The sequence below is a fragment of the Vulpes vulpes genome, chromosome 2 (assembly GCF_048418805.1).
Source record: "Vulpes vulpes isolate BD-2025 chromosome 2, VulVul3, whole genome shotgun sequence".
NCBI classification, from domain to species: domain Eukaryota; kingdom Metazoa; phylum Chordata; class Mammalia; order Carnivora; family Canidae; genus Vulpes; species Vulpes vulpes.
The window spans coordinates 126140410-126153382 of NC_132781.1; the positions used below are offsets into that span (position 1 = coordinate 126140410).

Here is a 12973-nt window from a genome sequence, read left to right on the forward strand (position 1 = left end):
TCTTATTAAAATACATTTAATGCCTATTTAAAATTTTGCTTTAAAAAGAGAATCCCAGATTATATTGTACAAATACAACTCATGCATGATCAAATAGTTACTTAAACACAAAATATCCACATGGTTTATAATAAGACTGGGGCTCATTTCATCTCTCCCTTGTTTTCTTTCTTCACTGAGGAAACTGGTTATATGGACCTTGTTCTTGAATGTACATTTCTGCAGTGTTGCTATCTTTTACTTAGCAAAAATTAGGCCTTGATTAATATTTAACAACAACAATAACATTAAAAATATATATTTGCCTTTCTCTTCATTTACTCTAATTTTCAGGAGCACAATCAAATTTTCATTACAAAAGGGAACTAATTAGCATATTAGTTAAGAGGCACTGGGGATGGGAGTCAGACATACTGGAGTTCAGAGTCTGTTTCCATCAGTCATTAGTTAGATAATCTTGAGAAAGTATTACATTGATTTACCTCAATAAACCTTAATTTCATTCTGTATAAAATGGGAATACTATTACTTTCTTCAAAGCATGTTGGTGCAGGGTATGCAATGACTTTAAGTGCAATGCTTGGCATCTAGGCAAAGTAGTAAAACACAAAAACCAACACAGTGACGACTGACATTAAAAAATATGTTTTGAAAGTAATTTTTAAGACTTTTTAAACCCAAATTTAGTCTAAAAAGTAGATTGATATGCCTCAATAATCTCTATTTAAGAGTTAATGGGAACATTATTACATTTGGCTCATCAAATGAAAGATACACCTTAGAAGGAGAAAGGTAGGATTAAAATACTGATTCAAAACCACCCTCATTAGCATGTGCATCAATAGTTCAGGCTTATTAGCTAGATGCTATAGTGGTCACTTCACAAAAACAGAGAAGACGTCTGCTGGCAACGGTTGGGCTAATTATACATTATGTGTAAGTAACATGCTACTAAATTTGACCCCTTTTCCTTGTAAAAATGTAAGTTCCTTTTGGACAGGGACCAGGGCCAATTATTGGAGTCTCTGAATGCTCTCTATTTAGAGGAACTTCACCAACGCTTTTGTGGTGTTAGTGATGATGATGATGATACACATGCAGGAACTATTTATCCACAGCTCTTGGTTTATTTAGTTGTTTCTAGATACAGACACACACACCTAGATTATATGTGAAAAGAAGGACCTGGGAGGAAGAATCAAAAGAACTTAAGTTACCTTAGCACCTGAGTTAGGGCTTAGAGGCCAGGTCAGATCATGTCATAATTCTTTGGTCTTGATTCACATCACTGATGTATCATTTGGTTGTTTGGGGCTGGATCCTACAGAAAAAAAATTTCTGAAGAAATCTGGATTTGAGTTCCATACTTCTCAGTCATTAGGTAATGCTAAGCACAAGTAGACACTGAACTTTATTTACTCTGCGGATGATTATAGATAATATAACATAACATAATATACAACATCTTCTCTACCTGTATATTTGGGAGAATTTAAAGTATCAAAAGTTCTTTGTAACTTAAATTGTATTCTTTGTAAAATAAAGTTTTAAACACATACTGTGAAAACATTACTTTTAAACTTAAAAAAAAAAAACTACCAAGAAGTACTAAGCTTACTAATTATAAAAAAAGTACTAAGCTTACTAATTATAAAAAAAGATGAATAACTGATGGAGCATAAAAGGAAACACTAAGTACTAAGTACTAAGCTTACTAATTATAAAAAAAGATGAATAACTGATGGAGCATAAAAGGAAACACTTGAAGTTGCAAATTATCATTGTGTCATTATGATTCCCTAAAAACCAGATCAACAGCATTATTAAAGTTCACAGAGATAGTTCTTTTTTATTAAATGCTTATCTGCTGGGTCATTCTTGCTGTGCTGGAAGCACAGACTGTTGTTTACAAACACTTTACACATGTTTACAAACTCCTTCCTGAGCTGGGTCCAGTCCACAGGCTCCAGCTTTGAACTACTGTGCCATAAAATCAGCACGGATCTTACTTCAATCTCATTTCTAAACTCACTAACTGAATTATTTCAGCTAAGATATTTAACCTATCTAAGCTTTATTTTCCTCTTGAAAAGTGGGAAGAACAATGCCTCTGTTGTGAGGATTGCAAAAACAGACATGGATGAAAACAGTCTAATAGATACAGAATAGGTACTCAGTATAGTTCTTTTCTCTTTCTGTGGATGACTTAGAAAAAATACGTTGTTTTCTCCTTTTCATACTTGTTACACTCAGAGAACCTCAGATATCCTTGTTATTAAGAAGGTCAGGGTTATCTCATTCATTGTTGGAATAAACTGTTTTATTTGAATTATAAAGAAAATTTTAAATGATGGATGTCCCCAATTCTAAAGAGTAGAGATGGGTCAGCATCAAGTCTGAACATTTTTTCAGACTGACTCAAGGGAGAGTGCTTCTTTGCAAAATGACGGTCTCCTGAACAGAATGCTTTTCCACTATTTCGTCTTGTCCTCTCAGTCATAAGGATCCTTTTGTTAGTCAAACAGCATTTAAGGACATCAAGAATGTGTAAGTGATGGCACCATATGAACTATGAATGGATCAATTCTGCTTAGATTACAGTTAACTATACAGCCAAAGATGGATGTTTCAAAGCAAGGTGATTACATTAAATAAATGTAGACAGTTAATGTTTTCCAACTACATGAATGTTAGTGAAAGTTCAGTATGCAAATGATCAGTGACTGACTAGAAATATTAATCTTGCTTCTTTACTACCTTCCAGGAGCTCTGGCTGAGCCATTTAGGTCTGATTTCAAAAAGTGTAAATAAAGTGAAAAGAGAAAAATATAAAATCATATAGTTAAAAGAGACTGGACAATATATGCAGTCAAACTTGTCCAAACAAGAGTATTAGTATGAATCAGACATGTTTAAGCATGCATTTAGAGATAGGGCTCATTTAAATCCATGGGGGAGGGATCCCTGGGTGGCGCAGCGGTTTGGCGCCTGCCTTTGGCCCAGGGCGCGATTCTGGAGACCCCGGATCGAATCCCATGTCGGGCTCCCGGTGCGTGGAGCCTGCTTCTCCCTCTGCCTATGTCTCTGCCTCTCTCTCTCTCTCTCTCTCTCTCTCTCTCTGTGTGTGTGTGTGACTATCATAAATAAATAAAAGCTAAAAAATAAATAAGTAAATTCATGGGGGATAAAACCTAATGGTCACACAATAGTGAAAGAAAAAAAATTTCCCTTATACAGGCTATTTTCCTTTCTCTTGTTTCAGAGTATAGCACTGTACCCTGTAGATCCTAAAATGTGGACCATCTAGCCAAGAAGAGAGCAAGATGACTAAAATGTTCCTTCTGTGTAAAACTAACTAGGGTAAGGCGTTCCTCGTTACTTCATTTTTTAAAAGCTAGGGTTTATTTTTAATGATTGCTGGTGTTTTAGGTATCTAGTTCAAAACACTCAAAACTTTGTAGGTGCTTTTATTTAATGAAGTGTTTTAAAAATAAAAGTAAATCATAAGTCAAATGTATTCCTTAAGAAATCAAAATCGTATATTTTCTAAAATACAAAACTCATTTTATGGTTAACTAATTGCCATTTAAATTCCTCCTTAAGCTTTCTGCATGGAGCTTGCTTCTCCCTCTGCCTGTGTCTCTGCCTTTCTCTCGCTCTCTCTGAATAAATAAATAAATAAATCTTTAAAAAAATAAAAATAAAAAATAAATTCCTCCTTAAGAGATGTAGGAGACAGAGACAGAACCAGCAAAGTGGGAGTTAGTTCTTTCCTCTGGGTCTAGGTAACCAGAGCAGAGCAGATGATGGAGAAACTCCAGTAATTCGAGTTCCCCCATCTTCATAATAGGAATTATCTAGGAAATTCATAAGAAAGCAAATTTGGGATCTATAATATCTTCAAAACACCAAAATCCTTCTCTCTGTCCTATCAGTGCCAATTAGCAGAATTTTGAGAATTCTCATAAGAAATCAGAGTGTTAATTTTTTTTTGTGCCACCTCCAGATTGGTGACTGTCATTTAAAAAATTGCCAACTGTCTTGCTATTCTTTTAATGGCTTGTTGGTAGAATGGCACCATATCATGGATTTTACAGAATGGTACTCCTTTAAAGTATTCTAGTCTAGTTGTTTTCATCAGCATCCTTGCATAGAAAAAGATGGCTTTTGTTCCGGAAAATACGTTCGAAGTAGATATATCTGACCTAAGAAGAGTTTATGGGAACATAATATGGATCAGTAATGACTACAGAGTATGAGCTCAGCTTATTTTTGGAAGATACCTCTCTCTATGAAATGCTGCACAGGGAAAAACCAGATAAGGAATGTGGGTAAGAAACATTTGCTTGGTTTACATTTTCATTGTCGTTGTACTGGTAGCATTTTCCAAGGGAATGTTTCCAGTTTGGAACAGAAGTCATGAGAAAATATCACCCTTTTTACTTGAGCACATGCTCACAAAGCTTTTTTAGAGTCCCAATGATCTCAGCAAATTTCCTTCTTGAAAATAACACCAGCGAATTGTTTTCTGACCAGAGAGTGTCAACTAAAATTAGTCAGACTTGGTTTTCTATGTATATTTTTGCTGCAGTTAGACTCCAGAATTTCAAGCATTGCAGTAAATGATCTTGATTCAGATGTCAAAGAAAGGGAACAAAGACTTCTACCTCATACTTCGGTTTCCCAACTTCCGTGAAAGCAAGATGCTGCCTTAATTTATCTTTTGAGTGAGATTATTACCGCCATTTCTGTTTAGTCTTACTTTCTGGATACAGATACAAAGGGATGATTTGGTTATTAGCGAATTTACGAGAGTGGATTTCCAGAATAGCAAAAGAACTGTAAGTGTGGATATGTGATTTGATGCTAATAATAATTAAATTACTAATTTATTTTAATAAATTCAATGAATCCAAAGAAATTGCCTTACTGGTGGCATCACTATTTCTGACTTACAATTCAATTTTGAAAGGGAATAGAGGAAGCAAGAAATGTTCACAGCTTTTCTTATTTATGTCATAGTACATAGTGAACAACTTTCAATTATTGATTTTTAAAGCGTTGAGATTTATTGCCTTTAAGAATTTGATTTCCCTTTACCCAAATCTTAGAATACAGAGAATGTCACAAATACAAATACAATCCACTTGTTTTTACTGCCAAAATAAAAGGATGAATAATCACAGTCCAAAGAACTACTAGTGGGAAAAATATTCCACAATCTTAAACCAGAGGGCCTGCAGGAGATCATCCATCCATCCATCCATCCATCCATCCATCCATCCATCCATCTACAGCCAGCCAGCCAGCCAATAATTATCATGCACATACGTTGTGCCATGACATTTGTCATTAATGGTTTCATTAATGTTTCATTTTCTGCCCTCAAAGAGCTTACAATCTACTGAAGGGTAGGGAAGATCAAGCATGCAAATAAATAGCTCTATAATTATGACTTTGGTAAATGCTATGAAGGAAATCCACAGGGTGTAGAGGATAATAGTGGAGATATAATTAAGGAAACCTCTCTCTAAAGAGTTATATTTAAAGCTCAAACTTAAAGTATAAGGAGATTGCAACCATTCATATTATAAAAGAGAAGAGTCAGATCACTGGCATTTCATTCCTCCCCCCTCCCCCCAGAGAGATTGGACTTGAGAGTAAGCTGGAGAGGAGGTAGGGGGAAGGGCAGAGGGAAAGACAGAGAATCTCAAGCAGGCTCCACACCAGGCAGGGAGCTGACACAGGACTCTATCTCAACTCCCTGAGATCATGACCTGAGCCGAAATCAAGAGTTGGACACTTAACCAAATGAGCCACCCAGGCACCCCTGGGCTTTCATTTTAAAACTACATACAGGTTTAAGGAATAGACAGATGCCAAACATAAAGCTTAGTTTACTCTAGGAAATCATGTGACAGCTAATGTATGTTGCTTAAATATGCTGGGGCACCTAGGTTCTCAGTTGGTTATACATCTGACTCTTAGTTTCAGCTCAGATCATGATCTCAGGTTTATGAGAGAGCCCCACATTGGGCTCTGCACCGAATGTGGAGTCTGCTTGGGATTCTCTCCTTTTTCTTCTGCCCCTCTGCATCCTGTGCTTACGTACTTTCTCTCTCTCTCTAAAAAAAAAAAAAAAAAAAAAAAAAAAGCTTACATAGAGGATTTGACTTGGACACAGTGGTTAAGACTGTAGGATGCCACTACCATACTGAGGAAAAATGACAAAAATCTGAAAGAAATTTATTTTTGTTTTTTTGCTTGTTTGCTTATGCATGCATCTGGTGACATTTCTAGTGATTCAGACAAAGATTTCATTGACTTGGGCTTAAAATTCACTCATTATGAGCAGACAAGAGATAACCAAGATTAATTTAATACCCATTGTGAGATGCAGTGGCAGGTCAGAGTAACAGATCTCAGATTTCCTGAAAACAATGCTTGACTCACAGCTGCTGTAAATCAAGCAGGATCTACCTGTATCATGACAAGTATTTAAAACAAAGTATAAAGACTTGCAGGTCTTTATACTTTCATGGAAAAAGCATCTTGAATCAGGAAAAACGTCAGAGATTAAAAATTTAGTAGAGACATATTTCATTGACACGGAAAGACAGTCACCTTATATAAAGTAAAAGAACTACAAAACAATACCTAGAGTATGTAAAAAAAATCTAGAAGGAAATTTTCCCAAAATGCTAACAGTAATTATTTCTTGAGGTAGGTTTCTGGGTGATTTCCTTTTTTTTTTTTTTCCTTTTTATACATTTCTGTATTACCTTTTATTTATTTCTCACAATGATGTATTTTTTAAATGTAAAAAAAAACTTTTAAAAGATAAAATTTAATTGTATCGGTGAATATTGATTTAAAGCAGAATGTCTTTAGTGTGACAGATCTCACTTGTACTGCAAGCTAATTAATTATAAAGGATGCTTCCCAAATGTGGAATGATAGTTCAGATGGCATAAGTTGTTCTTTGGCCAGTGCTGAATTGCCAAATAGACACAAATAGTGTGCCTAGGGCATTAGCAGAGAAAGGAAGACTCCCTCCCCCGCTGCCAAAATAGAATATTTTTGGAGAAAAGTATTAAATTTTTGAAATTTCAGAAAAGTATAAAAGTATTTGTCTAGGGAAAATATTAGTAACTTGCTGAACTGATGTACTTTTTTTTTTGCTTTTAAAGATTTATTTATTTATTTATTTATTTATTTATTTATTTATTTATTTTAGACAGAGCAAGTAGGACATGGGAGCAGGGGGAGGGGCAAAGGGTGAAGGAGAAAAGCACAGTGCCCAATGCCCCAATGCATGGCTCGATCTCACCACACTGAGATCATGAGCCGAAACCAAACCATATGCCCGACCAACTGAGCCATCTTAGGCACCCCTGATGTATACTTTTTTAAGGATGTAATATCATTTTTAATTTTAAGAACATGTAGGTGAAAAAATGCTTAGAACATAGGCATGGCCAGGTTTTTTTTCAAGGTCCAGGATCTATAGGAATCTTAATTTGGTCCTAAGCACAGAAATAAAAATTGTTTCCTCCTAACCTGGGTGTCACTAAACATAAAAACAATACTTAGCCATAAAAAAGGGGCACATCAATCCAACAAACTTCTGATTTTTCCCAGACAAATGCTTCTATGCTTTTCTAAGATATCAAGAATCTCAGGTTTTCTCCAAAATAAATTTTGTGTGCACCATTATTTGTGGAGGGAGGCTGATACCCTAAGCATACATTTAGTCTACTTAGCAATTCGATATGATCAAAGAGCAAATAATGGCACCCAAAATATTCAAATAAAATTTCAAATAAAATGAGTCACATTCAATGCAGATTTACTGTATTTGATATTTAAAATTAATTTTATTTTAAAATTTTAATTAGCAAGATAATATATTAAATGTTCTGACACAGTAGATTTGGGCTTGAGGAATTTGGAATCCAGGCCCAATTAGACCATTTACCAAACCCAAACTCGGACAAGCCTAACTTCTCTGAGCCTGTTTCCACTTATGATAACACAATTTTACTGGCACAGGAGAATTTGGGGGAACATTAGATGAAAACTAGAGAATGTAAAATGACTTTGAGAACAAAAGATTATATTAATAATGTAAGGTGTAGTGATGGCAATTATTACAACTGTATTTTCACATCTGTATATCTTATATATCCCAAGGAAATTCTACATTGCTACAATATGCCAATTGTTCTAGTCATATAAGAGCTCTCTACAAAAAGTTTGATTATATGATTTATTCCTCTTGTGTAAAAACATTTTTAATTGATAGAATAATACTTGGGATATACAAATAGGAAGAGTTGCAACTGACCTCTCAAGTAACAGCCAAGTATATAAATCTGGTTCATTTATTTCAGAAAAAAACAGATTGTTGAGTTATGTTGAAACGTCCATGATAAATTCAGTTCCCTTTTAGGCTGCAATCATGGAAAACAAAGCATTAATCCTTTAATAAACCTATCAGAAATATAGAAAATGGTTTTGACTTTTCAGATATTTTCTAAGTCATCCTGATGGAGACTAGAAGCATGTACATAAAATTGATATATGTTGAAGAAACAAGGAATATCCTACCACAAAGTGAGGAATTAATGGTTTTACTCCAATTAAAACAAGTTTTACTAAAGTTTAAATGCCTGTCAAAATATTTACTATTCCAACAAGAGTGGCATTTTCAAGACAGTGTTTGAGAAACAGAGAATTAAATTTGAATACTGCTAAACAGCACATTTAAACAATAACTTGCAAGTATCTCTCACATACTTTGTTCTTTCTGACATCCCTTGATGACCCTTGAATTATTTTGTATCCGTACCCCACTCAACCCCATTTTAGTTTTCAAAAGTAGCCATACGAAAGAGAAAAATTTTAATATGGCTGTTAGGTAGTACATTCCACAAAGTTGCTGAGAAAGGACTCTTATGAAGAGGCCAATATTCAGTTCCCTGCATCCTGACAGGATGACACATAATATTTTCCAAGCAGATGGTCAATTGACTTCTTTAAAAATATCCAAATTCTGTAATTTACAAGCCCAAAGACTCCAAAATGGAGTCTTACTATTACAAATCTAGAAGTACCAGATATTAAACAGCTAAAGCACACTATAAAATGGACACTCTGCTCTAGAAAAAGCTAGAGAACTTCTTGAGAGAGAATCTAGCCTACGCCATCCCAAATAAATGCATGTCTAAGTCATACTTTCAGAGGTTTTGATGAAAGAAAGTGCTACCTTATCTGTTGTCCAGTGGACAATTCAACTTTGCTATCAGCAAGTTCTACATTCTGTATTTCTAATCTTCATTTTTCCTAATGAAGTTGAAGCACATTGACTGACTATATTTTAGGTTCCAAACAACTCCCAGATCTTCTAAAGCAAATGACTGTCATGTCTCAATTTTCTCTTCTCCAAATGAAATAATCCTAGTTTACTTATCTTTTGTTTGAGAGCACATCTTGTAGTCCTTTAAACACACTTCACTTTTGTGTGGCTCTCAGCAAAGGCCATATAACTGTCTCAAGCTGTGGGATCAAAAACTATGTCTGTGATTCCCATCAGGGTCTGACCACACAAATAAAACAGGCTACTATTGATAGTCAGTTCTGTGCCCATGGCCTATGGTCACTGGCCTCTGCCTAAACTGTACCAACTTCACCTATAAAACCACAGCCTAATGAAAATTCAACACAAAGGAAATAAAACAAAGCCCCAAGATAGCTGTTTTCATTGCATGAAACAGGGTCAACTAAATGTGTCTTACATTTTTTAAAGCTAGTAAGCTTTTAAGATATATCTAAAATTTTAATTTTTGGAAGTCAAAAGTTATCATTAAAAGATTAGAATGCAGTGTGTTACAAAAATTTTATATGACATATAAGCCAAGTACTTCTTTCCTTGCTCTACTTTATTTAGTTATAATTGGGCACACAATACCATGACTTTACAGAGTTGTGGATCTATATAATATACAACATGCCATAAGCATACTAAATCCATTCTTCCCATTAAGTCTTCCTATATAGAAACCAAATGGAACATTTACTCTCTGAGAAATTAAACTATAAACTTCATTCAAATACCTGGAAAATTTTTAAATGAAGAAGGAGCAGTATAAAATAAAATGCAAGATTAACATAAAAAATAATGTTACTTTACATTATAAAAAATGTCAGCACTGACAATGATACTGTTTGGGAAGAGACTGATGGATAAAACTAGTCCATATGATGAATGTAATACACTTTTACCTGCAAGGATTTTTCTGGCTTTAATTCAGTGAAATCCAATCCCCTGCATTATTAATGGAGCCCTGTATCCTACTCATCTCAGGCATCTTCAGTGTCCTGAGCTGCCATAAAGCCTTGACATAATAAAAGGTCAAGCAGAGCCTAGTAAGCATTTGTAAACTATAACAGCCCCCCATTTCGGGCAACCTGCTTTACATTCTCTTGCTAAGCTTTCCTCTCTCTTCTTTCATTTCATTGTATAAGCAGACTAATTTGGAAATGGCTAGGGCACTTGGGAACACCTAGATTTCCAAAACAATCCCACTTTCCTACTTAACCACCTAAAGAAGTGACCCATAATACAACATTTGAGAGAACTGTAAAATGGTGCCTGGATAGTGAAGGAATGAAGACCAAAGAGCAAGCAGCACTATCAAATAAAATGAATGCATTTCACCTTCCAGCTCGTCTGTGCTTCCTGGGACACAAGACACAAACATGAAAAGGATGGAGTAGAATTTCGAGAAAACTGATTTGTTTCAACATTCACTTAGCAAGATGCTGGACACAAAATAATACCTCAAGCCACCTCCCTTTCCCATCATTGTAAATTCAGAGCTCTCAAGTCACCCCCCACAAAACCAATTAAAAATAAAGAAAAGAGGCAGGCTATGAATTCGCATCTAGGGCTAAGATACAGACTAAATGATAGGCATCTGTCCTAATTGGTCACAATGAAACTAAGGGACAATAACAAGAATAAATCTCACATTAATCCAAATGAAGCCAATGAATAATACAAACCAGAAGCACAGTTTCAAAAATATGCAATTACCTCCAAGTGTGCAAGGGCATTTATAACCCATAAATATGATTGCAGAGCACAGTATGCATATAAATATGTTTCATTAATGCACTACTTATGCTAGGAAACATGTGTATGCATGATACGCATAACCATAGGATATACATTTGTATGTTCATAATCACATCTACCCACTAAAAATCAAACTCTATCCAGCAAATGGTTTCTCAACAAGAGTACATTAGAATATGAAATAGAATGCTAAATTCTGGGGCTACTTTTTCTTAGCGATGAAGGAAATAAGCAAAATCACCTTATAATTAGGCCGGGAAGCTTAGGAGGCACCAATCGGGTTTTAGGAAGGCCCGACCCTGTATGTGAGAGCTGCAAATTAAATGAATCCTTTCAATAACACCCATGTCTTGTTAGCTCTTCTTCCACCCCCTGATTCTGCTGCTAAGCTGGGAAGGAAAGGAACCAAGTGGCTCAGTCTGCAATCTGAGCCCGTTCAAGATAAAATCAGAACACCATTTTTTTTTTTTTTAAACACAGCGGATGCTTTCTTACTTCCCTCTTCCCGGCACCCTTCCTCTCTCCATCCCCAGCTCTGTCTGCACATCTCCCTCTCCTACTCCGACGGAGTCATTGTTCAAGTGCCGGCCACAAATGTACCCACAGGTCCTTGACCCGGCGGCTAAACCCAGAAGACAGCCCCATCGTCTCCTGCTTACCATGCTGAGACTCGGAGAAGCTGTCGAAAGGAGGGAAAGATGCAAACTGAATCCATTTTCCTTGCGACCGAGTCGGATGCAGCCTCCGAACCCAACATCAGCAGCCGCTGCTGGGATTTTGTTCCCTCGCTCTCCGGCTGGCGACGGTGCGGAGAGGAACCACCCTTCCAGCCCCGCTAGGGCACCAGCAGCCGAGGCGGCGGCGGCAGCGGCATCGGCACTTCGCCTCCTCCCGCGCCGAGGATGGGGTGAGCTCAGAGGCAGCCAGGAACTTGCAGCAGACACCTCCTCTGGCTCCGCCTCTCCTGCCCCCTCCCCCAGACCCCACCCCTGCTGCGGTAGAGGCGGCCTGTGCAGGCAGCTGCTGGTTGTCATGGCAACGACCAATGGCGAGCCACCAGCCTAAGGGGGAGGGGAGACGGGAGAAATGAACTGCAGGGGCTGGAGGGGAGGGGGGTGGTGCTGCTGCCCTCTGGGATGCTCTTGGTCTCTCCTACCTGGACTCTGGGTCTTTAAAAATGGGGCAAGGGTGTACAGGCACAGGAAGAGAATAACTTAAATGTAATCGAAATCAAGGCTGAAACATACATCATAACTATGTTCTGCACTTTCCATGGTTTTCCAACAAAATGTATTGAAATTTGCTATCAGAAAAAATAATAACAAATGGAGAAAATCATATCGTGTAATAGGAGATTATGATTACCCCAAATGTTTGTCCTTAATAGTATCTTTCACTCAATGTCACTCAAGGTTGTTAAAAAGCAAAGTTGAGTGGCCGGACTTTGCAATAAGATGCAAGTCTGATTCCTTAGCACTACTTTCTGCTTGTTCTTCCCAAGTGAGTCACTTGGTCTCACTGTTTTTCCAGTTCTCTTTCAGAATGGGGCTTGGAGGTATTTGGCACTCCCCTGTTAAAAAGGATTTTGGAACAGAGGGAACAGAGATTTCTTGAGCAACCACACCGTTCTCAGGAACACCAACCAGTTGGTGGACAGTTCTAAAGCTTTATATAACGTCAAACTACTGGAGTAGGAAATGTTCCTGCAGAGAATTCTGTACCATTATCATGGATGCCATTTTCATGGATGTTCTTTTGGAGTTCCCAAGCCAGCTGATAGTCAGGGTGGTGGGTAGAAAAAAAGGAAGTGAAAATCAGCAATGTTCTGAGTTC

At 36.8% G+C, this 12973-nt stretch overlaps 1 protein-coding gene across 6 annotated transcripts in view; it reads right to left on the reverse strand.

Moving 5' to 3' along the window:
- Nucleotides 1–12158, reverse strand: part of JAKMIP2 (janus kinase and microtubule interacting protein 2) — a 183104-nt gene extending 170946 nt beyond the window's left edge. For 2 of the 6 annotated variants that reach the window (XM_072749924.1, XM_072749923.1), the window contains exons 1-2: nucleotides 11800–12158; nucleotides 1218–1321 (exon numbers count right to left, since the gene is read on the reverse strand). The gene's annotated coding sequence lies outside the window, so the exon portion shown is untranslated. The remainder of the gene's footprint in view (nucleotides 1–1217; nucleotides 1322–11799) is intronic. The other 4 variants (XM_026018664.2, XM_026018656.2, XM_072749925.1 and 1 more) reach the window with 2 other exon arrangements.
- Nucleotides 12159–12973: the final 815 nt, after the last annotated feature.